Source organism: Myotis nattereri, assembly GCF_964212035.1.
Source record: "Myotis nattereri genome assembly, chromosome: Y".
In the NCBI taxonomy this organism is placed as follows: Eukaryota; Metazoa; Chordata; class Mammalia; order Chiroptera; family Vespertilionidae; genus Myotis; species Myotis nattereri.
This window is the reverse complement of record NC_138094.1, coordinates 38,560,692-38,584,327: the sequence shown is the minus strand read 5'-3', so window position 1 is coordinate 38,584,327 and position 23,636 is coordinate 38,560,692. Positions and strand designations below refer to the sequence as shown.

General features: G+C 43.2%; 1 pseudogene across 1 annotated transcript in view; it reads left to right on the top strand.

Moving 5' to 3' along the window:
* The window catches only part of LOC308512491 (centriole and centriolar satellite protein OFD1-like), a 119,503-nt pseudogene that overhangs the window by 59,421 nt on the left and 36,446 nt on the right, over window positions 1-23,636 (top strand). Inside the window, exons 15-16 of the transcript in view lie at window positions 3,990-4,141; window positions 4,797-4,949. The product of the transcript in view is annotated as a centriole and centriolar satellite protein OFD1-like (transcript). The remainder of the gene's footprint in view (window positions 1-3,989; window positions 4,142-4,796; window positions 4,950-23,636) is intronic.

Here is a 23,636-nt window from a genome sequence, read left to right as displayed (position 1 = left end):
GGATGGGACTATCATGTTCAACGCCTCTTGTAAGTAGTTTCTTGGTTCAAGTCAGCATACTCAGGGAGATGAGGAATTGCCAAAGGAAACAAGACTTTGAAAGGATTGTTCTCACTGATTCCAGGGTACACCATCCTGTAAAGCACTCATTCAGCGAGACTTCATTGAGAACCTTCACTTCATATATGAAAACTCTATCACCCAATATCACCTCATTGATTTAATTGTGAAAAAAGAAAAACAAACACCTCCTGTGTGCTGGGTGCTGGGCATACTGCAGTGGGACAACCCAAGACCTCTGATGGGATAGATACTGAGTAGGGGCAGTGGCCACCCAAGAGTGGCTGTGATAGGTTGTTTCGCAGAGACCTGGGTGAGTAGGAAATAAAAATAATACAATAAAGGAAACCAACTGAGTTCATAGGTGTTCTATCTCAGAGATAGAATGAAAATTATAACAATGGCTTTTAAAATTATTCTTAAGTAATGTTTACATTGATCATTGAAAAATTCTCTTATAATCATCATTTCCCCTCTTCGTTTGGATACAAAGGGAAGTGAAAAAATCCAAAACTTGATATCTTTGAGATGTCCAGTGGAAATACTAATTAGGTAGCTACAAAGTACAGTCATGCACCATTTAATAGCAGGTATGTATTCTAAGAAATGTGTCCTTGGGGAATTCATTGTTGTGTGAACATCAGAGTGCACTTTTGTAAATCTAGGTGGTACAGCCTCCTGTACATCCAGGTAGCCTATTGCCCCTCCGGTACAAGCACATACAGCATGTTACTGTACAAAACAAGATTAAATCAAGCACAGGAGAAAATGACGCCATCGAGAGATGTAATAAACATGAGGTATATGAAGTTGCTGCCCATATAACATGGGATGCTGTTTCACAGCACACTTTTCTTTATCATTAGAAAAAAAAAAAAACCACTATAAAACAGTGATTAAAAGGGTAGTGTAGTAAATACATAAACCAGTGACATGGTCCTTTATTATATTTATTAAGTATTAGGTACTAGACGTAGTTGTATGTGCTGTACTTTTATATGACTGGCAGCACAGTGGGTTGGTTTACATTAGCATCTCCATAGACACGGGAGTAATGCATTGTATTACATTACCATGTGGTGATAGCCACACCAGTTAGACAGTAGTGATTTTTCAGCTCCATTATAATCTTACCAGAGGCCTGGTGCATGATTTTGGGGGGTCCCTTGGCCTGGCTGGTGAACAGGGCCATCTTGTCCACTCCTGATCGGGGCCTACTGGCAGGGGTGGGGTCGCGGGAGCAACCATGGGAAGTTGTCTGGTCATGGGAGCTTGGCTATGGGAGCACACTGACCACCAGGGAGCAGATTCTGCCTTGAGCATCTGCCCTCTGGTGGTCAGTGCACATCATAGCTACCGGCCAGTCTTAACCGTTGCTTGGACTTTTATATAGAGAGAAGATGGGACCACTGTCATATATGTGGTCTGTTGAACGAAATGTTGTTATGCAATGCACAGCAAAGATATAGTCCTTTTTTCTTCTTTATTGTTTAAAGTCAGCAACCAAACAGCATTTCTCTTTTGAGATTGCTATTCCATGTGATAAAGTGATGGCATTTAGGTCTGCAAGCAAGAAGAAGATTGCATTTCTGCCTGTGAAAATGATCAACTGCCTCCTCTGGTATTTGAATTTCATGACCAGGAGTATGAGTCCGAAATGACTGTGTTGTTTCTGTCCTGTTAGCAAAAACCTTCAAAATCCTTTGGTGAACCTATGAATTTGTCTCTTAGCATTGCTGGGGGGAAAGTGTAGCCTACAAAAGTTTAGGCTCTTCCAGAGCCAGAGGAGAAAGGCAAGCATAGCCATCTGTGGGATTGACATTGAGTTAAACCTGTGACAGGTGAGGACTTTTGCTTTGAGCTACAGGGAATAGGCAAATAAAGCCTGGAACAATAGATGTAGAACAAACAGATTCATGTGGTTGTGAGAAGGCAGGTACAAAATACTGTGTAAATGTGGTGGTGGAGAGGTGTCACTTTAGGAATACTGTTTTTCTTAGTGGCTGTATCTTGTATTCCTTAGCCAGAAGTGTGCTAAGGTTCCTTCTTATCCACAACCTCACCAGCACTTATTGTATGACTTATTAATGGTTGCTATTCTGGCTGGTTTGCAGTGGCACCTCATTGTCATTTTAATTTGCATCTCTCTAATAATTAGTGACATTGAGCCTATCTTCATGTCTCTTGCCATTTGTATGTTGTCTTTGGAGAAGTATCTATTTAGATTTTCTGTCCACATTTAATGGGGTTGTTTTTCTTTTGGTGGATTATAGGAGTACTTTATGTGTTTTGGAAATTAACCCCTTACCATATGTATTATTGGCAAATATGTGCTCCAATACAGTGGATTCCCTTTTCATTTTGATGCTGATTTTTTTTTGCTTTGCAGAAGTTTTTTTAGTTCAATGTAGTCTCATTTGTTCCTGTTTCTCAAGAATGTTGAGGCTAGGGGACCCTACCCCCCTCCCTATGTGGGAGTCTGTTCTGTGGTACTCTTTCCCCCTCCCTACTTTGGAGTCTGTACTTGTTCTTTAACAAATCTCCGCCTTTGCTATACCGAAAAACAAAAAACAAAAACAAAAACAAAAACAAAAACGAATGTTGTGGCTATTTTGGGGTCTTTTTCAGTGTTCTGTATCTCATTTGAATGTTCAGAACATTCAAATTTATATGCAAATATAAATTTTTTGCATATTTCTAGATCTGTGAAATATGCACTTGGCATTTTAATAGTGATTGCATTGAATCTAAGGATTGCTTTGGATAGTAGGCACATTTTAATGATATTAATTCTACCAGTCCATGAACATGGTATATTCTTCTGTTCATTTATCTCTTTTTTCAGGGTCCTGGGCGCTTGCTCAGTGGTGGGGTTGTGTGGGAGAGGTGGGAGGAAGTGAGTATTAGGTTAGGGAGAGATTGAAAGCAAAGCACAGAGCAAGGGAGGCACAAATATACCCAGGTAGCATGAGTCTGCTGCTGGAGGTGCAGTGTTCCCAGTGCAGAAGTAGTGTACTATTTCAGGTCAGTCCGGAAAGAAGGTGTGGACACCACCAGAGCAGAGACAGCAACAGAAATCCAGGTCTTCTTTTCAGGAAATGAAGGGTGCTGCTGATGGTGGTTGCTTGAAGGCAGAGAGACTGATGTCAGGGTGAGCACATTGATTAGGTTATTTCAGCTCAGCTGTCCAGGTAAAAGGTGAGAGGTAGTCTTATTGCAGTATCTGGGGGAGTTAGAGCCTGTAAGCCCTGGTGGATGAGTGAATGTAGTGTAGAAAGGCATGATAAAAAGGGACAGGAATGATAACTTCAGGTCTGAAGCTGATGCTGTGGGATTTCCAAGTGTTGATGGTAGGGAACTGGCCAGAAATGCGGATGAGACTCGGGGAGAGATCTGTGCTAGAGAAAAAGATGTGAGAATGATCAGGGCAGAGGTAATAGCTAAAACTCCAGGAAGGGATCGGCCCAGGGCAAGTGGGAAATGTTGGTAAGATGACTAGGGGAGTTCAGGGGCGGGGTGCTGGTTTTGTACTAATTTTGTACTGTTCTGGGCGGGAGAGGCTCGATTACTTTTGTGGGAATTAGGGGAAGAGTTATACAACTGCTGTATAAATACAGACTAATGTTTAAGTTAGAATCCTAAATAGAGAGTTACAACTGAGGATAGAGGCAGAAATGCAAGGCTTGCGAAGGGCAGAGTACAGAAGAAGGGGTGAGGAAGATAAGGAAATGTGTTGTGGCAGGAGGACAGTTGAAGTTGTTCTTGGCAAGGGTGACTTGTTTTCATCGAAGTAAAGTAAAAGGCAGATGCTGTGCCAGGTGTGGGGCTGGAGGCTGCGAGACCATGAAGATGGATCAGCAGGCCAACACAATCAACTGAGAGTTGAGCAGTCTCCCTGGGCCTCTGCTCTTTATTTTCTGTCTCTTTAGGTGCAGATGAGAAAGAAGTTAGAGAAGAGAGTGAAGAAGAAAGAATATGGAACCTGCTGAAAGAACAGAAGCTGAGAGAAGAAAGAAGGCAGAATGAACAGAAAGCTTTGGAAAGAGAACGGAGAAAACTAGAAAACCTGGATCGAGAAAAGGTATAATAAGCATAGCTCAGTTCTCCATGCTAGTAGGTAACTTTTAAAAAGCTTGCTGCAGGCATCCCAATCCTCTCCTGTGCTTAAGCCCACTGAAAAGGGCTGTACATGGGCATAATAGGAGTCTCATAGGAAAAGGGAGCTTTGCAAGTCTGTGAGCATGCATTCTCATGTTCCTGAAAACACACTCGGAAAGGAGATGGACCCTGCTTTGCTGTAGAACTTCCCTGTGTAAGGGATTTCAAGGTCAGCTGGCTAGGACCAGAAGAAACTGGGGGAGGTGGCTGCCAATCTGGTGGCTTCCTCAGGCTGCCCTGCCCTCCTCCCTCCTCATTGTCTTTGACTTTCTATGTCCTGATTCTGGTCCCAGGCAGATGGATTACCCTGCTACTTCTCATGCCTGCTGGACCTTACGTAGATTAATCTTCTGTATCATGTTCCTTGAATTCCTGGCTCATTTGATCTGGAACACAGACACTTTAGGCACAGTAATTCCTATTCTTCATTACATGATATATTTGTGCCACTTTGATAGTAGCAACGAATGAAACAGTTTTCTGTCATGCACATGTCACATAAAGAAACAGAGTTATAGTACTATGTGTTTTTAAAATGTATATGTGTATCTCCTATTTTGCTGGTCATCTATTTACAGCAGATTATTGAAGAGTCTTTCAAGACGTAAATGGAGAAAGAATTAGAAGTGAGTGCTCAGGAAATGAAAGACAAATCTGTTTGTGGTGAATATGCTTTAAAGAAATACATGCATATCACCCAAAAGGACCAAGACCTGAAGAAGGTGGATAAGGTACTGATGCTATGGACCAGTGGTCTGTATGTGAGGATGTGAGGGCTTCTGTGGTTTGTTAGAAAACCTTGGGACAGGAGTTGGAGACAAAAGGTAACAGCAGAGGAAATCCAAAATTCAAATGGAGCCTCAAGTCGTATGTATATTACACTTCTGACAAAATGTTATCTCCTTTGCTTGGGCCAAAGAGTGAACAGATCTTGATTGGTAAGGTTTGTAAAATTGGAGCTATCTCATTATTTTCAGAACAAGAATGAAAGTGCTATCAATGAAAAACAAATGGATTGGTACTATCTGAGACATGAATTCTATATAATAAAATCCTAATATGCAAATGGTTGAACCGCAGAATGACCAGTCATTATGATGGGCACTGACCACCAGGGACAGATGCTCAATACAGAAGCTGCATCCTGGTGATCAGTGCGCTCCCATAGGGCTCATGGCTGGCGAGCGCAGCGGTGGTGGTGGGAGCCTCTCCCACCTCTGTAGCATCGCGAAGCGATCAGTGGGACATCCCCCGAGGGCTCCCAGAATGTGAGAGGGTTCTGGCCGGGCTGAGGGACCCCCTGAGTGCACGAATTTCATGCACTGGGCCTCTAATATATTACATAAGTCTAGAATACTATGGCTATTGAGAATGCGCACAGGACAGTTAGAGTGCTTGCTAAATTTCACATCTAAAAGTCAACGTTTTGGACTCAAATTATATTTAGGCAGTCCTCGGGTTACGTTGAACTTGATGTATGTTGTTTTGCGGTTACATCACTATCTCCCATTTACAGTGTTAATAAAAAAAAGTTCCGTCATTTCGACATATGTACATATGTGCTTTGTTTTTTATTATCTGCCACAAGTAAAGGTCAGGAATTGTTATCTTGCTTTAATTTTTTTTTTTTTACTCTTTCACTTCATTACTGCTGTGTATGTGCTCCATGTGAGTGATGTAGGTGATTCTATAGGTGGGTTCCGACTTAACGGGGAAAATCGCATTATGTCGCGATATAACCCGAGGACCTACTGTATATTTCAAAAAGTTTTCAGCCCAACCAGCATGGCTCAGTGATTGAGTGTTGACCTATGAGTCAGAAGGTCACAGTTTGATTCCTGGTCTGGACACATAACCCAGGTTGCTGGCTCGATCCCCAGTGAGGGACGTACAGGAGGCAGCCAATCAATGATTCTCATTGTTGATGTTTCTATCTCTCCCTCTCCATTCCTCTCTGATATTTTATTTTATTTTATTTTTTATTTTAGTATTTTTTATTGTTTTATTGCTTAAAGTATTATAAAGAGTATTACATATGTCTCCTTTTTTTCCCGCCCTTGACAATCCCCTGGCCTCGCTTACCCCCAGTGTCTTATGTCCATTGGTTATGCTTATATGCATGCATACAAATCCTTCAGCTGATCTCTTGTCACCCCTCTCCAGCCACCCAGCCCTCCCCGGCTTTCCCGCTGTAGTTTGGCTGTTTGTTTGAGGCAGCTCTGCCTCTGTATCTATTTTTGATCATAAGTTTATAATGGTCTTTATTATCCATAAATGAGTGAGATCATGTGGTATTTTTCCTTCATTGACCGGCTTATTTCACTTAGCATAATGCTCTCCAGTTCCATCCATTCTGTTGCAAATGGTAAGAGTTCCTTCTTTTTTACAGCAGCATAGTATTCCATCGTGTAGATGTACCACAGTTTTTTAACCCATTCATCTACTGATGGGCACTTAGGCTGTTTCCAGATCTTACCTATGGTGAATTGTGCTGCTATGAACATAGGAGTGCATATATCCTTTCTGATTGGTGTTTCTGGTTTCTTGGGATATATTCCTAGAAGTGGGATCACAGGGTCAAATGGGAGTTCCATTTGTAGTTTTTTGAGAAACTCCATACTGTCTTCCATAGTGGCTGCCCCAGTCTGCATTCTCACCAGCAGTGCACGAGTGTTCCTTTTTCTCCACATCCACTCCAGCACTTGTGTTTTGTGGATTTGTTGATGATAGCCATTCTGACAGGTGTGAGGTGGTACCTCATTGTTGTTTTGATTGGCATCACTCGGATGATTTCAGTGACTTTGAGCATGTTTTCATATGTCTCTTGGCTTTCTGAATGTCCTCTTTTGAAAGGTGTCTATTTAGGTCCTTTGCCAATTTTTTGATTGGATTATCTCCCTTTTATTAAGTTGTATGAGTTCCCTAGTTGGAGATTAAAAACTTATCGGTGATAACATTGGCAAATATGTTCTCCCATGCAGTGGGTTTTCTTGTTGTTTTGTTGATAGTTTCTTTGCTGTGCAGAAGCTTTTTATTTTGATGTAGTCCCATTTGTTTATTTTCTGTTTAGTTTCCAATGCCATAGGAACTGTATCGGTGAAGAAATTGCTTTGGCATATGTCTGAGATTTTGTTGCCTTTGGATTCTTCTAATATTCTAATGGTTTCTGGTCGTATATTTAAGTCCTTTATCCATGTTGAGTTTATTTTTGTGTGTGGTGTAAGTTGGCGGTCTAGTTTCATTTTCTTGCATGTATCTGTCCAATTGTCCCAACACCATTTATTGAAGGGACTATCTGGACTCCATTGTATGTTCTTGCCTCCTTTGTCAAATATTAATTGAGAATATTGGTTCGGGCCCGTTTCTGGGCTGTCTGTTCTATTCCATTGATCTATATGTCTGTTCTTGTGCCAGTACCAGGCAGTTTTGAGAACAGTGGCTTTGTAATACAACTTGATACCTGGTATTGAGATCCCACCTACATTGTTCTTTCTCAGGATCGCTGCAGCTATTTGGGGTCTTTTTTTATTCCAGATGAATTTTTTGAGAGTTCGTTCTAGGTCTGTGAAATATGCCATTGGTATTTTAATGGAAAGTGCCTTGAATTTATACATTTCTTTGGGTATTATGGACATTTTAATGATGTTGATTCTACCAATCCAAGAACATGAATATTTTCTGAATAGAGGTCTTTTACCTCTTTAGTTAAGTTTATTTCTAGGTAGCTTAGTATTTTTTGGTGCGATGGTAAATGGGATTGCTTTTTAAGTCTCTCTTTCGGTAAGTTCACTATTGGTGCATAGAAATGCCATAGACTTCTTGGCAGTAATTTTGTATCCTGCTACATTGCCAGATTCATTTATTAAGTCTAATAGTTTTTTGATGGAGTATTTAGGTTTTTTTTATGTATAATATCATATCATCTGCAAATAAAGACAGTTTTACTTCTTCTTTTCCAATTTGGATGCCTTTTATTTCTTCTTCTTCTTGTCTAATTGCAGTGGCTAATACTTCCAGTACACTGTCAAACAGGAGTGGTGAGAGTGGGCATCCCGGTCTTGTTCCTGTTCTTAGGGGAAATGGTTTTAGTTTTTGCCCATTGAGTATGCTGTTGGCTGTGGGTTTGTCATATATGGCTTCTATTATGTTGAGGTATGATCCTTCTATTCCTACCTTGCTGAGAGGTTTTATCAAAAATGGGTGTTGAATTTTGTCAAATGCTTTTTCTGTATCAGTTGATATGACTGTGTGTTTTTTTTCTTTCAATTTGTTTATGTGGTATATCATGTTTATTGATTTGCGGATATTGTACCATCCTTGCATCCCTGGGATAAATCCTACTTGTTCATGGTGTATGATCTCTCTTATGTACTGCTGGATCTGATTTGCCAAGATTTTGTTGAGGATTTTGGCATCTATGTTCATGAGGGATATTGGCCTGTAATTCTCTTTCATTGTGTTGTCTTTACCTGGTTTTGGAATTAGGGTGATGCTGGCTTCATAAAATGAGCTTGGAAGTGTTCCTTCCTCTTGGATTTTTTGTAGTAGTCTGAGGAGGATAGGTTTTAGTTCTTCCTTGAATGTTTGGTAAAACTCCCCTGTGAAGCCGTGTGGTCCTGGGCTTTTGTTTGCTGGAAGCTTTTTGATGACTCTTCAATTTCTTCCATAGCTATTGGCCTGTTGAGATTTTTAGATTCTTCCTGATTGAGTTTTGGAATGTTGTATGTTTCTAGGAATATGTCCTTTTCCTCCAGGTTGTCTAGTTTGTTGGAGTGGAGTTGTCCATAGTATTTTTTAACAATCATTTGTATTTCTCTGGGGTCTGTTGTTATTTCGCCATTATCATTTCTGATTTTGTTTATTTGGGTCCTCTCTCTTTATTTCTTGGTGAGTCTGACTAGAGGTTCAACAATCTTGTTTATCCTTTCAAAGAACAAGCTCTTGGTTTCATTGATTTTCTGTATTGTTTTTTTTGTCTCTATGTCATGTATTTCTGCTCTAATCTTTATTATCTCCTTCCTTTTGCTCCTTCTGGGCTTTCCTTGTTGCTCTCTTTCTTATTCTTTGAGAGGTAGTTTTAGATGATTTACTACCATTTTTTCTTGTTTGTTGAGATAGACCTGTAGAGCTATAGACTTCCCTCTCAGGACTGCTTTCATTGTGTGCCATAGGTTTTGGATTGTTGTGTTTTCATTGTCAGTAGTTTCCAGGATGTTTTTAATTTCTTCTTTGATCTCATTGGTAACCCAATCAATATTTAATAACATGCTATTCAGCTCCTAAGTGTTTTTATTTCTAAGTGTTTGAAAATGTTGAGTTGTTTTTATTCTAGTTTATTTCTAGTATTATGCCCTTGTGGTCTGAGGAAATGCTTGGTATGATTTTAATCTTCTTGAATTTGGGGAGACTTTGTTTGTGACCCAGTATGTGGTCTGTTTTTGAATATGTCTGATGAGCACTTGAGAAGAACGTATATTCCGTGGCTTTGGGGTGAAATGTTCTGAAGATGTCAATTAAGTCCATCTGATCTAGTGAGTCATTTAGGATTGCTGTTTCTTTACCATTTTTTTTTTTGTCTAGAGGATTTATCCAGGGATGTCAGTGGTGTATTAAAGTCCCCTACTATGATTGTATTGTTGTCAGTCTCTCCCTTGATATCTTCCAGGAGTTTTTTTTTTATGTATTTGGGTGCTTCTGTATTGAGTGCATATATGTTTTTCAGGGTTAAATCCTCTGTATATTCAATCCTTTAGTATTATGAAGTGGCCTCCCTTATCTCTTATTATGGCCTTCACTTTGAGGTCTATTTTGTCAGATATAAGTATTGCTACCCCAGCTATATTTTCATTTCCAGTTGCCTGAAAGATATTTTTCCATCCCTTCACTTTCAGTCTGTGTGAGTCCCTGATTCTGAGGTCAGTCTCTTGTGGACAGCAAATGTATGGGTCATGTTTTTTGTTTTTTGTTTTGTTTTTTTGTTTGTTTGTTTTTTTTATCCATTCAGCCACTCGATGTCTTTTGGTTGGAGCATTTAGTCCATTTACCTTTGAAGTTATTATTGAAAGGTACTTGTTTGTAGCCATTTCTATTTTTTCTGTGTGTTTTCTTTCTGAGCTTTTTATTTCTTCTTTTTACACTGATCCCTTTAGCATTTCTTGCATTGCTGGCTTGGTATTGATAAACTCCCTTAGCCTTATTTTGTCTGTGAAGCTTCTTATTTCCCCTTCAGTTTTGAATGATAGTCTTGCTGGATAGTGTATTCTTGGATTCATTGCTTTGCTTTGCATCACTGTGTAAATTTCCGTCCATTCTTTTCTGTCCTGATGTGTTTAGTTGAGAAATCATATGATAATCTAATGGGAGATCCCTTGTATGTAATTTTCCGTCTCTCTCTTGCAGCCTTTAAGATTCTCTCTTTGTCCTGAACATTTGCCATGGTAATTATGATGTGTTTTGATGTGGGTCTTTTAAGGTCACCTTGTTTGGGACTCTCTGTGCTTGTGTGACTCTTTTTTCTTCCCCACCTCAGGGAAGTTTTCTGATATTAGTTCTTCAAATAGGTTTTCTAAGTCTTGTTCCTCTTTCTGTTGTTCTGGCACCCCTATTATTCGCATTTGTTTCGTTTCATGTTGTTCCATAGCTCCCATAGGCTCTCCTCCTGTCTTTTAATTTTTTTTCGCCAATTGCAATTCAGTTTGGGAGTTTTGCTTCCCTGTCTTCTAATTCGCTAATTTGGTCCTCCGCTTCTCCTAGTCTACTGTTGAAACTTTCAATGGTGTTTTTTATTGCAGCTATATCACTCTTCATTTCTTCTTGGTTCTTACATAATTTATTGATTTTTTTTTTATCTGTTTCTTCTTGCTTCTTGCATAAGTTGTTGAGTTTTTCCTTCATCCGGTTTATGCACTCTAGGACCCTTAATCTGAATTCTTTTTCTGTCATGCATGCCTCGGTTTCACTTAGCTGCTTTTCTGGCGAGTCCTCCTTCTCTTTCTTTCGGGGGTTTCTTTGTGTACCCATGTTTGATCTCACCGACATATCTAGATGTTGAGTCATTCAGCGACTGCTCCTTGGGTGGCAGTGGCTCCTCGGGCTGTGGTTGCTCCTCTGGCGGTTATTGTAGCAGCTGCTCCTCAGTTGGCAGCAGCTCCTCTGGTGGGTGCTGTTCACAGTTGTGGTGGCTCCTCTGGCTGGTGGGGGGAGGCTTCACACACAGAATCTGTTCCTGAGACAGAGGATGTGCTGATCACGAAGCTGCTGTTCCTTGGTTGGGGCTGGCTACGCACGCAGCTGCTACTCCTTGACCTGGGGCGGACTGCTCACGTGGCCGCTGAACCTTGATTGGGGGCTGGCTGCATGCTGCTGTTGTTCCTCTGTGGTGGGCTGCTTGTGGGGCTACTGCTCCTAGTATCGGCTGCTGCTCATCAGACAGGTGCAGGCTGTTGTGGCTCTGCTCCTCCGGTGCATGCTGTGTAGAGCTGCCACTCACCAGATGTGGCCGGTCTGCTCATGTGGTTGCTGTTTCTTGGACCGGGTTCGGCTGCCGCTGCTCCTCGAATGGGGCCAGGCCACTTGCAGAACTGCTGCTCCTCGGATGGGCACACAGCTGCTGTTCCTTGGATTGGGCAGGCTGCTTGTGCGGCTGCTGCTGCTTGGACAAGGGCAAGATGCTTGTTCAGCTGCTGCTCCTCGGACAGGTCAGACTGCTCATGTGGTTGCTGCTCTTCGGACGGGGAAGCGGGCTGCTCACACAGCTGCTGCTCCTTGGATAGGGGCAGGCCACATGAGGCTGCCTCTCTTTGGCTCGACGCAGGCTGCTCACGGGGCTAATGCTCCATGGACAAGAGTGCACCGCTCACATGTCTTTTGCTCACGTGGTTGAAAAAATAATGTGTACAGAAGTAGGAAATAAAGGAACAAACAACAAAAAAAGAAGAACAAAGAAAGAAGAAAGAATAAAAGCAACAAACAAAAAAAAGGGGGGGGGACGACAAAAAAGAAAAACAAAAGCTAACAAAATAATAAATAAAATTGAAAAATTGAAATGTCATTCCTTTGGCTGGGTTAAGATCCCAGTTTTCTGGAATGTCTGTGATCTTCTGATATTTTCAAAATCATTTTTTTAAGAGTTTCAGAGAAATCAAAATCTACACTAATAAAAGAGAAAAATGGTAATTGGCGTACGGCACTACCCTTTTCATTGGGTAATCAGGGCTATATGCAAATTAACTGCCAACTGAGATGGCAGTTAACTGCCAACAAGATGGCGGCTAATTTGCATATGTAGGCACATGCAGGGAGGCGAAAGGGAAAGCAGGAAGAAGCTCCCTGCCACTGACAGTGATGGGAAACCCAGGGGGGAGCTAAGAGGTGGGGGGCAGTTCAAAGGCGGCCCTGGGGCCACCTTTGGCCTGCCCCCCAGCCATGATCGGAGAATCAGGCGCCTTTGCCACCCTGGCCAGTGATAGCAGGAAGTAGGGGTGGAGCCAGCGATGGGAGCTGGGCACAGTCGAAACTGGCAGTCCCGAGAGCTAGGGGTCCCTTGCCTGTGCCTAAAGCGGAGCCCATGATGGCGGGGCCACTGCAGCTGCGGGTCCCCGCTACCCGAGCCGGATGCCTCAGCCAGAGGCGTCCTGCAGGGGCAGGGGCGGAGCCCGTGCGATGGCGGCGCCCCCCGCTGCCACTGCGGGTCCCCGCTGCCCGGGCCGGACGGCTAGGCCAGGGGCGTTAGGCCTGGGCAGGGGCGGAGCCTGCAACCACTGGGAGCTGGGGGTCCCCTGCCCAGGCCTAATGCTTCGGCCAGAGGTGTTAGGCCTGGGCAGGGGCAGAGCGGGGGATCACGGCGCTGCTGCCGCTGCGGGTCCCCGCTGCCCAGGCCGGACGCCTCGGCCAGAGGCATCAGGCCTGGGTGGGGGGCGGAGCCGGGGATTGGGGGGATATGATGGTCCCCTTGCCCAGGCCTGAAGCCTGGGTCAGAGGTGTCAGGCTTGGGCGGGGGGTGGAGCAAGCGATCAGAGGGAGATGGGGGTCCCCTGCCCAGGCATGATTCCTGGGCCAGAGGCCTCAGGCCTGGGCGGGGGTCAGAGCCAGTGATCGGGGGGAGATGGGGGTCCCTTGTCCAAGCCTGACACCTCTGGCGGAGGCGTCAGGCCTGGGCAAGGGGCTGATCAGGCGATCGGAGGGTGATGGGAGTCTACACCTCTGGCCGAGGCATCAGGCCTGGGCAAGGGGCAGAGCCAGCAATCGGAGGGGTCTGGGGGTCCCCTGCCCAGGCCTGACGCCTGGGCCAGAGGCATCAGGCCTGGGCTGGGGGCAGAACCAGTGATGGGGGGAAATGTGGGTCCCCTGCCCAGGCCTGACGCCTCTGTCAGAGGCGTCAGGCCTGGGCAAGGGGCCGATCCTGCGATTGGAGGGTGATGGGGGTCAACGCCTGAGGGCTCCCAGTATGTGAGAGGGGGCAGGCTGGGCTGAGGGACACTACCCCCACACACACACCCGGTGCACGAATTTCGTGCACCGGGCCCCTAGTTGTTTAATAAAATTAATACATTAATACACCTCTAATTTCAAAATTATTCTTTCTCCTCTTTTCAGAGCTCAATAAAGAGTGTCAGAGAAGACTCACAAGTGGACAAGCTGCTCCCTAGTGATAAAGATTAAAGGTATGCTTTCCCCAACATTGTGTTCTTATGCAAATCATTCATCACATTGCTGACTTTGTTAGCCCAAGAGCATTGTTCATATGTTGAGGTCTGCCTCTAAGAAACTATTGAATTAATCAAAATTACTGACTGCCAAAAGAATCTTTTACATTTTGAAGTTATGATATGGCTACTGATTAGGAAAGGAATGAGAACATTAGAAAGGTCCCCTAATGAACTGACAAGAATTTAACAAATTTTTAAAATTTTTGTCTTTCTCTAATTTAGTTTCACAGGGCTGTCTCATGAAGAACCAGATGACTTCTGGTAACCACCTGTGTTGCCCAGCTTTTTTCTCATGTAACACAATGTAATAAATACAATTCTCAATAAAAAATGTTTGTTTAATACAGGGTGGTTTCTTTTTCATCATTTAATTTGGTACTCTAGTGTATAAAATTAAAAATAATCAGAATTCCTCATACTTAGACCTTTCATTACACTAGAATGAGCTGTTACGTGTTTTTTTCCTCATTTTTGTGTTAGATATTTCTTTGAAAATCATGTTATTGGTCAAATTTCCGGACTGCATTTTGGTCGTTTCTTCTGTGTTCCTTGCTCTCCAGAGTTGGGCTATTGCCTGTCAAACCAGAGGCCATCTTCCCCAGCACCATCCTTCTGATTTGTCCCTCAAAATAAAGACAAAGGTTTTTCATTCTAGGTGCCAGAAACAGCATAGTACACTGGGCTTTATTTCTGACATCTTTGTCTTGAGAATGAACCCAAACCCTGAGAAGAAAAGGTAACAGTTACTGAGCACTTACTGACTGTGTGTCAGGTATTCTTTAAACTTGTACCTGTATTAACTCACTTAATGCTCATATCAGCCATATGAAGTGTGACTGCCTGCATTTTATAGATTAGGGAACGTGGGACACAGAGGTTAGAGACTTGACCAAGGTCTTGTGACCATCCAGTTGTGCAGCCAGGACCCAGGTGTCTAGACCAGCATCGCTGCCTCTAGCCTGGGCTGTGCTGGAGCTGCTTCTATGGAATACATCCCAGGACTGGGAATGTCTCAGCCCCTAGAAGCTCTTCCAGAATGGCCTTTAGAAAATGCACTTCACCCAAATCCAGCCTAACACAGGAAGGATTTATCTGGTCAGTCCTTCCATGAAAATCCTGGAGTGGATCATCTTCCTTTACAAATACAAGCTAAGCTGAATTGTTTTTGCCATTAATACTTGTCTAGCCCTTGAGTTCTACAACAAAATGATAAGGCTTTTTAGTGTTATTCTTTAGGCTTTAAGAAATTTATCTTTGAAGTATTTTTAATCCTTGACAATATGTTTTTCATTTCTTAGTTTTTTTTAATTTTTGAGACGGGGACAGAGAGAGACATCAATTTGGTTGCCTCCCCTACGTGCCTGACCAGGGATCAAATCTGCAACCTGGGTATGTGCCCTGACAAGAAATCAAACCTGTGACCTTTTGGTGCACTCCAACCAAGTGAGCCACACCAGCCAGGGCTATTGAAGAATATTTTGGAAAGTAATTGAAAGAATTTAAGCACTATTTTTTTGTCACAATTAGCATAAGCAAAACATTTACTCATGTTGCCACCAAGAATTTGACATCTCTTGCAACAGCTCTTAGATAACATTATTTTTCTTCCAGCTTTATTGAGATAAAATTGACAGAAGATTGTGAGTTTAAGGTAAGGTATATAATGTGTTCATTTGGCACACTACTGCAGAATGTTTGCCACCATGGAATTCAATGACACCTGCATCATGTCATATAATTATCAAATATTTGTGGTGAGAACATTTAAGACCTGCTCTCATCAATATTCAATTATACAACATAGCATTATAACTATAGTTACTATAACACATAATAGATTTCCCAATCTTACTCATTCCCTAACAGGGAGTATATGCTTTTTGGCCAACATCTCTTTTTGCCCACTACTCAGCCTCTGGTAAACCCTTACTTTAGTCTCTGTTTATATGAGTTCTTTTTAAGATTCCACATATAGAGATTTAGCATTTGTCTCTGTAATTTATTCACTTAGCATACGAATCATCCATGTTGTTGCATATGCGAGGATTTCCATGTCTTCTCATGGCTGTGTTTCTAGGAATTTATCCAGGATGTTCAATTGTTGGCCTGTAATTGTTCATAGTAGTCTCTTACACACACCCACACATATTTTTCTCCATTCATCCCTTATAGACACTAGGCACTTAGGTTGTTTCTATATCTTGGCTATTGTGATTAATGCTGCATTATATCTGCTAACATTGGAGTGCAGAGTCTTCAGTATTCTGTTCTCATTTTCTTTTGATAATACCCAGAGGTGGAATTGCTGATCATATGGTAGTTCTATTTTAAATATTTTGAGGGACCTCCATATTGTTTTTCATAGTGGTTGGACCAATTTACATTCTTACCAAGAGTGCACAAGGGTTCCCCTTTTCTCCATATTATCACCAACATTTGTCTTCTTTATGATAGCCAACCTAAATGTGTGAGGTTATAGCTCATTGTGGTTTTGATTTTGCATTTCCCTGATTAGTGATTTTGAACACATTTTCATGTACCTGTTAGCGATTTGTATGTTTTCATTGGAAAAACGTCTTCAGTTCTGCCTATTTTTTGGATTAATTGTTTTTTGTTTGTTTTGGCTTAGGTGCATTTTATTGGTTTTCTGTCAGAATCCTTCTACAAAAGGGCAAAGTTAAAATCTAAGTCCCTAGTAAGGCAGTGAGAACCCTCCCCTTTACCCAGAGCCCTCCACCCTTCTCATGTTCATGGAGGTGGAGAGGGGGCTAATTCCATCCCACTTAGTGGGCTCCGTTAAAGTCATAGGTAACATACAAGTTTTACATTTGTCACAGACGTGTTAGAAACCCCAAAAGGGGAAAGACCTTCCCCCTAACTCACCCTGCCCCTCAACCCCACCCCTCACACGTTGGTCCTGGCTGCAGGAGCCTGTCGTTAAGAACTGGTGCCATCCAGCAGGAGTTCTAACCCCAAGAAGGCCACGGCCAGGTTATAATCCAGGAACATCCGTCCTCCAGCAGCACTGCGGAGCCCAGCACCATCTCACTCCCGGAGGCCGGCTATGTGCAATCTGGGCCAGGGAGAAGCCGAGGATGGGCAGGGAGAAGCCGAGGATGGGGCCGTGTCCGGGAGCTGGTGCAGGTAAATGCAGTCAGACTTGAAGGGGCAGCGGTCATTCCCCTGCGCAAAGTACCAGCATCGGATCTGGCTGGTCCGAGCCTTGAAGTTCCTGATGATTTGCACCTTCTCTGCCCCCCTCACTCACCCAGAATTTGTGGGGGATGATGTAGCTGGAATAGACACGGCACTGGGGACAGGCCTTGATGACATTCAGCGGGAAGTGCTGGCGGCTCATCCGCCAGGTGCTCAGGCAGCCCAGGCAGTGGGCTTGTGTGCAGTTGGGCAGGATGCCGAAGATCCGCTTGCCCTCCGGCTTGTCCCACACCTTGTCCATGCAGATGCCACACACGACATCGCGGCTGTCTTGCTCGCTCGCAAGGTCCGTGCTCTGAAGTGGGGCCCAGAGCCCCTGGGCAGGGTCTGACTTAGGCCGAGACTTCTGGGAGTAGCCGTGATCTCCATCAAGTGATGTCAGCCACCAAGCTCCTCATTCCGGCTGGCCAGCCCCTCGAGGCCAGGCTCCATGTCCCAGATGGCCTCAGCCTCGGCCTCAGCCCCTCCCCAACCCACGGCCACTGTGGGCAAGTAGGTGGGCTCGGAGCCCCTGCGGGTCAGCCCCAGCGGGGGTCCTGGCTGGGTGACAAGCGGCTAGGAATGGCGGCGGCCCCCACTGCAAGTGGCCCGGGGGCTGCGGGTGCTGATAGCTGCACCAGTCTCCATGGAAGCAGAATCCTCGCTGAAGTACCTGCAGTCCTGGGACGCCTTCCTGTCTTGAGCAAAATGGCAGCTGGATCCCGAGTGATGGGCCCGTCAGGTAAAGGTCCTGAATGGCCACTGGGAGTGGGGTCTGTCCTCACCATGGCTGCCGCCACCGCCACCGCCATCCAGCCCTGCAGGGTCCATGCCAGCTGTAGCTCCTAGTGCCTGGATTAATTGTTTTTAATGTGTTTTGCTGTTGAGTTGTATGAAAGGGACAGAATATATACTTTGGATATTAACCTCTTATCATATAATAGTAGATGAATTGTGAATACTTCCTCCCATCCTATCTAGTTTGCCTTTTTATTTTGTTGATGATTTTCTTTGCTGTGCAGAAGCTTACTTTGATGTAGTCCCACTTATCTGTTTTGGCTTTGTTAGCTTTGCTTTTGGTCTTAACCCCCGCCCCCCCCAAAAAAAAAAATAATTGCCAAATCTGTTAAGGAGCTTGCTTATGTTTTGTTCTAGGAATGTTACTGTTTCAGGTCTTACATTCAAGTCTGTATTCCATTTGGAGTTGATTTCTGTATAGGGTGTAAGATAGCGGTCCAATTTTTATTCTTTTGCATGTGCCTACCCAACTTTCCCGATAAAATTTGTTGAAGAGACTTCTTTCCTTATTGTACATTGTTGGCTGCTTTGTCATAACTTAATTGACCATATAAGCGTGGATTTATTTCTAGGATCTCCATTTTGTTTCATTGATCTATGTATATTTTTATGCCAATACCATACTATTGATTACTATATCTTTGTAACATATTTTGAAATCAGAAGTGTGATGCTTCCAATTATGTTCTTAACATCATTTTAGCTATTCAGATTTTTGTTGTTTTGTGATTTTATACAAATTTTAGGATTTTTTTTCTATTGCTATGAAAAAAAATGACTTTGTAATTTTGATAAGTGTTACATTGACTTTTTAGATCTCTTTGGGTAATATGAACATCTTACCAGCATTCTTCCAGTTGAGCATGGAATATTTTCCATGTATTTGTGTCTATAGTTTCTCTTATCAGTGTCTTACACTTTTCAATGTATAGATGTTTTATCTTTGTTAAATATACTCCTAAGTATTTTCTTATTTTTACTAGAGGCCCAGTGCACGAAATTCTTGCACTGAGGGTCGGGGGTCCCACAGCCCAGCCTGCCCCTTCTTATAGTCCGGGAGCCCTAGTGGATGTCCTACTGACAGGGAGTGGGCCTAAGCCACAGTCTGGCAGCAGAGGCTCAGAGCAGGCCCTCTGTGTGTGTGTGTGTGTGTGTGTGTGTGTGTGTGTGTACGCTGGGGGCCTGCCCCCAGCCGCGTCGGAGGCTTAGCGAGCAGGCACCCCGTGTGTGTGTGTGTGTGTGTGTGTGTGTGTGTGTGTCCGTGTCCACTGGGGGCCTGCCCCCAGCCACACTGCTGAGGATTGGAGCAGGCACCCCTCTGTGTTGATCTCTCAGGCTCTTGGCCGCGGCTGCGTGTTGTTTCCTCCCTTGAGCGTGGCCAGGGTAGGGGGTAAGCTTGGCTTCCTCCATCACCGGGGGCAACTCAAGCCTCCTGCTCCATGGCTGCTGGCATCTTTGTTGGGTTAATTTGCATACTCTCCTTGATTGGCTGGTAGGTGTAGCTTAGTGACACCAATTTGCATGTTTCTCTTTTATTGGTGTAGATACTGTTGTAAATGATAGTTTTCTTAATTTTTCTTTCTGAGTTTTCATTGTTAGTGCATTGAATTTTATATATTGGTTTTTCATTGTTTACAGATTTTTCTTATTGGTTCCAACAGTAGTAGGGTACTTAGGGATTTCTATATATGATACCATGTCATTTTCAAATAGAGACACTTTTACTTCTTTCTGATTTGGATAGGTGGGTTATTTATTTCCTAATTGTTTTGGCTGAGTCTTTCATCCTGTGTTGCATAAAAGTTACAAGAGTACACATCCTTCTGATTTTAGAGGAAAAGCTTCCGGCTTTTCACTGTTGAGTATGATGTTAGTTGTGGATTTGTCATATATAGCCATTGTTGTGTCTCAACAAACTGGTATTGGCACAAAAACAGGCATAGATCAGTGGAATAGAATAGAGAGCCCAGAATTCAATCCACGCCTTTATAGCCAATAAATATTTGACAAAGGGGGCAAGAGCATAGAAGGGAGTAAAGACAGTCTCTTCAGTAAATATTGGGAAAACTGGACAGATACATGAAAAAAAAAATGAAACTAGACCACCATCTTAAGCCAATCACAAGAATAAACTCAAAATGGATTAAAGACAAATATAAGTTGTAAAATAATAAAAATCTTAAAAGATTACAAGTAGTAAAATTTCAGACATCTCTTGAAGCAATATATTTTCTTATTTGTCTCCAAGGAAAGAGAAACAAAGGAAAAAGAGACAAATGAGACTACCTAAGAGCAAAAAGCTTCTGTACAGCAAAAATGTGGCAGAAATCATGGGAGAACAATCAGTTAACACTCTGAGGGAGGAAAGTTTAACCTTTATTTCACAGATCTGCTAGTCCAAGGAATTCCAGATTCAAAGCCAGAACTGAACTAGTGGGGAGGCTCTGACCTATATATCTCCTCATGTGATGGGCCCCAGAGTCCCCGCAGCTCTGCCTGTCAGTCTTGGCTCCGCCCAAGTGGGCTGTGGCAGGGACCTGGGATTAGGCTCTGCTGCTCCACCCAAGTTCAATACTCATTCTGCAATCAGAGGCATCAGATACTGAAAGCATGTTCTAGTAGAGTCAATATTAAAAGGCAGAAGAAAAGTTATACAGATATAATGCACTTGGAAAAATGGCCAAAGTTATTAAGAAAAGGCAAATATAAAACAAGAGGGTGCTTTTACCATAGAGTAATTTCATAAACTAATGCAGAAATTAAGAAACATTGTGGTTATTTTCAAGTAACTGTAGAGCAAATATCTTTCCTATGAAAGGTCTTTTACACAATAAAAATCAATTACACGAAAGACCTAAAAAATGTAAACAATGTTTATTTTGGGTAAATAATAACTACATAATTAACATAAAATAATTAAGTGAATTTCAAAATCAAACTTAAAAATTACAAGCAAAGCATGCAGTCTGTGTTAACTAATTTCTAGTAGTAAAAATACATTTTTCATTTTATAACTATTTCATTCCAAAAAAGTAAAAATTCTGATTGGGAATTTTTACAGTTGATGTGGCAACACTTTTTCACATTTATTTCCCTCATCTTTCCTACAAAATCTACATTTCAAGTTCCTTATATTTCAACATATTTAACACTTTCAGATCCAGGAACAGTTTTTCTTCCCATAAAAATCTTACATGTAATTTGAGAACTGGCTTTGATAAATCAGCTACTACTCAAACAGAATTTACAGTTACCAATTTTGTGGGCTCTGCAAGGAAAGACTGTGTTGGGGGAAAAACAGGCCCGCCCATAAAAGTCCTTTATCACAGAAAATAAATGGGTGGTCTTTATTTTACTTCAAATCTTTATCTGATTTATTCAAGGGGCATTTATTTGGTAGTGATCCATGTAATCAAAGAGCTAAGTAATATTGAGGCAAACAACTTATCTGACAGTTCAGGAAAAGGTTATAAGGATGCTCAAAGAACTTAGAACTACAAGGTACTTAATGAAAACTACAACCACATGAAAGAGAATATAGAAACCATAAGAAATAACCAGTCAGAAATAAAGGATACAATATCTGAACCTGGCCAGTGGCTAAATTAGTTGGAATATTGTCTCATAAACTAAAAGTGGGTTCAATCTCCAGTCGGTACATTTGAAGGAAATCAATTATTTTTCTTTCACACTGACATTTCTCTCTCCTGAAAATACATTTAAAAATACCTCACTTTTAACTGCTCACTAAAAAAAAAGAATACTAGTATGATATTTGAAATGAGGAATACACTGAAAGGAATAAATGGTAGGTTAAATGAAGCATAGGTTTGATTCACCAATTTGGAAGATGGGGTATAAAAAAAACACAATCAGATGAACAGAAAAAATGATAATTAGCCCTGGCTGGTTATCTCATTGGTTAGAGCATCAACCTGCACACCAAGTTCCTGGTTGAGGACATGGGCCTCGGTTGAGGGTTTGTCCCTGCCCTTGTTTAGAATGCATGCAGGAGCAATCAGTTGATATGTCTGACATTGATCTATCTCTTTTCCATGCTCTGAAAAGCAATGGGAAGAATACTATTAGGTGAGGATTAACACAGAGAGGAAGGGAGGGAGGGAGGGAGGGAGGGAGGGAGGGAGAGAGAGAGAGAGAGAGAGAGAGAGAGAGAGAGAGAGAGAGAAGGAGGAAGAGGATAATTCAAGGGAACTTAGGGACAATATAGAATGTACCAACATCTGCATCACAGGGGAACCAGAAAGAGAAGGGATTGAGTAAGGGAATGAGAACCTATTTTCAGAAATAATGAACAAAAACTATACTAGCCTGGTGAAGAAAAACAGCACAGTCATGAAGCATAGTCCCAAACAAGAGGAACTAAAGAAGCCCACACCAAGACTTATAGTAATTAAAACTGCAAAGGTTAAGGACAAATAGAATATCTTAAAAGCTCCAAGATAAAGATAGTTACCTAAAAGGAGGGTCCCGTAGGACTATCAGCTGAAACACCAGGTCAGATGGGATTGGCATGAAATAGTCAAAGAGATGAAGATAAAGGACCTACAAACAAGGCTGCATTATCAAGAAATGCAATTATTTAAAACTAGTGGCCTGGTGCACGAAATTCGTGCAATGAGTAGGGGGTGTTCCTCATCCCAGGCTGCACCCTCTCCAATCTGGGACCGCTCGAAGGGATTGGGCCTAAAATGGCAGTCGGACATCCTTCTCACAATCCAGGACTGCTGACCCCTAACTGCTCACCTGCCTGCCTGCCTGATTGCCCCCAACTGCCCCCTCTGCCAGCCTAGTCACCCCCAACTACCCTCTGTGCCAGTGTGCTTGCCCCCAACTTCCTGCCCTGCCAGCCTGCTCACTCTCAACTTCCCCCTCTGCGGGCCTGCTTGTCCCCAACTTCCCTCCCCACTAGCATGCTTGCCCCCAACTGTGCCCCTGCTGGTCTGCTCACTCCAAACTGCATTCCCCCTCCCCCCGCACTGTCCTGATCACCTCCAACTGACCCCCACTGATGGCCTGCTTGCCACAACTGGTCCCCCTGCTGGTCTGTTACTACCAATAGCCCTGCCCCCCACCAGCCTGATCACCCACAAATGCCCTCCCCTCTTGGCCTCTAACCACCTCTACCTCAGCCTTGCCACCATGGCTTTGTCCGGAAGAATGTCCAGAGGTCTCCTGGAAGGTCTCCCAGTCTAATTAGCATAGTACCCTTTTATTAGTATAGACTAGAGGCCCGGTGACAAAAATTTGTGACCTTGTGGGGGGAGGTCCCTCAGCCTGGCCTGTGCCCTCTTGTAGTCTGGAACCCCTTGGGGGATGTCCACCTGCTGGCTTAGGCCCAATCCCCAGAGGATCAGGCCTAAGCTGGCAGTCAGACATCCCGCTGGCAACCCGGGAGCCCTAAGGGGATGTCCATTTGCCAGTGGGGAGCAGGCCTAAACTGCAGTTGGACATCCTTAGCGCTGTTGAAGAGGTGGGAGAGGCTCCCACCACCACCGCTGTACTGGCAGCCATCAGCCTGGCTTGTGGCTGAACAGAGCTCCCCCTGTGGGAGTGCACTGACCACCAGGGGACAGCTCCTGCATTGAGCATCTGCCTCCTGGTGGTCAGTGTGTGTCATAGTGACCAGTCATTCCCAGTCATTCTGCTGTTAGGGTCAATTTGCATATTACCCCTTTATTATATAGGATAGAGGCCTGG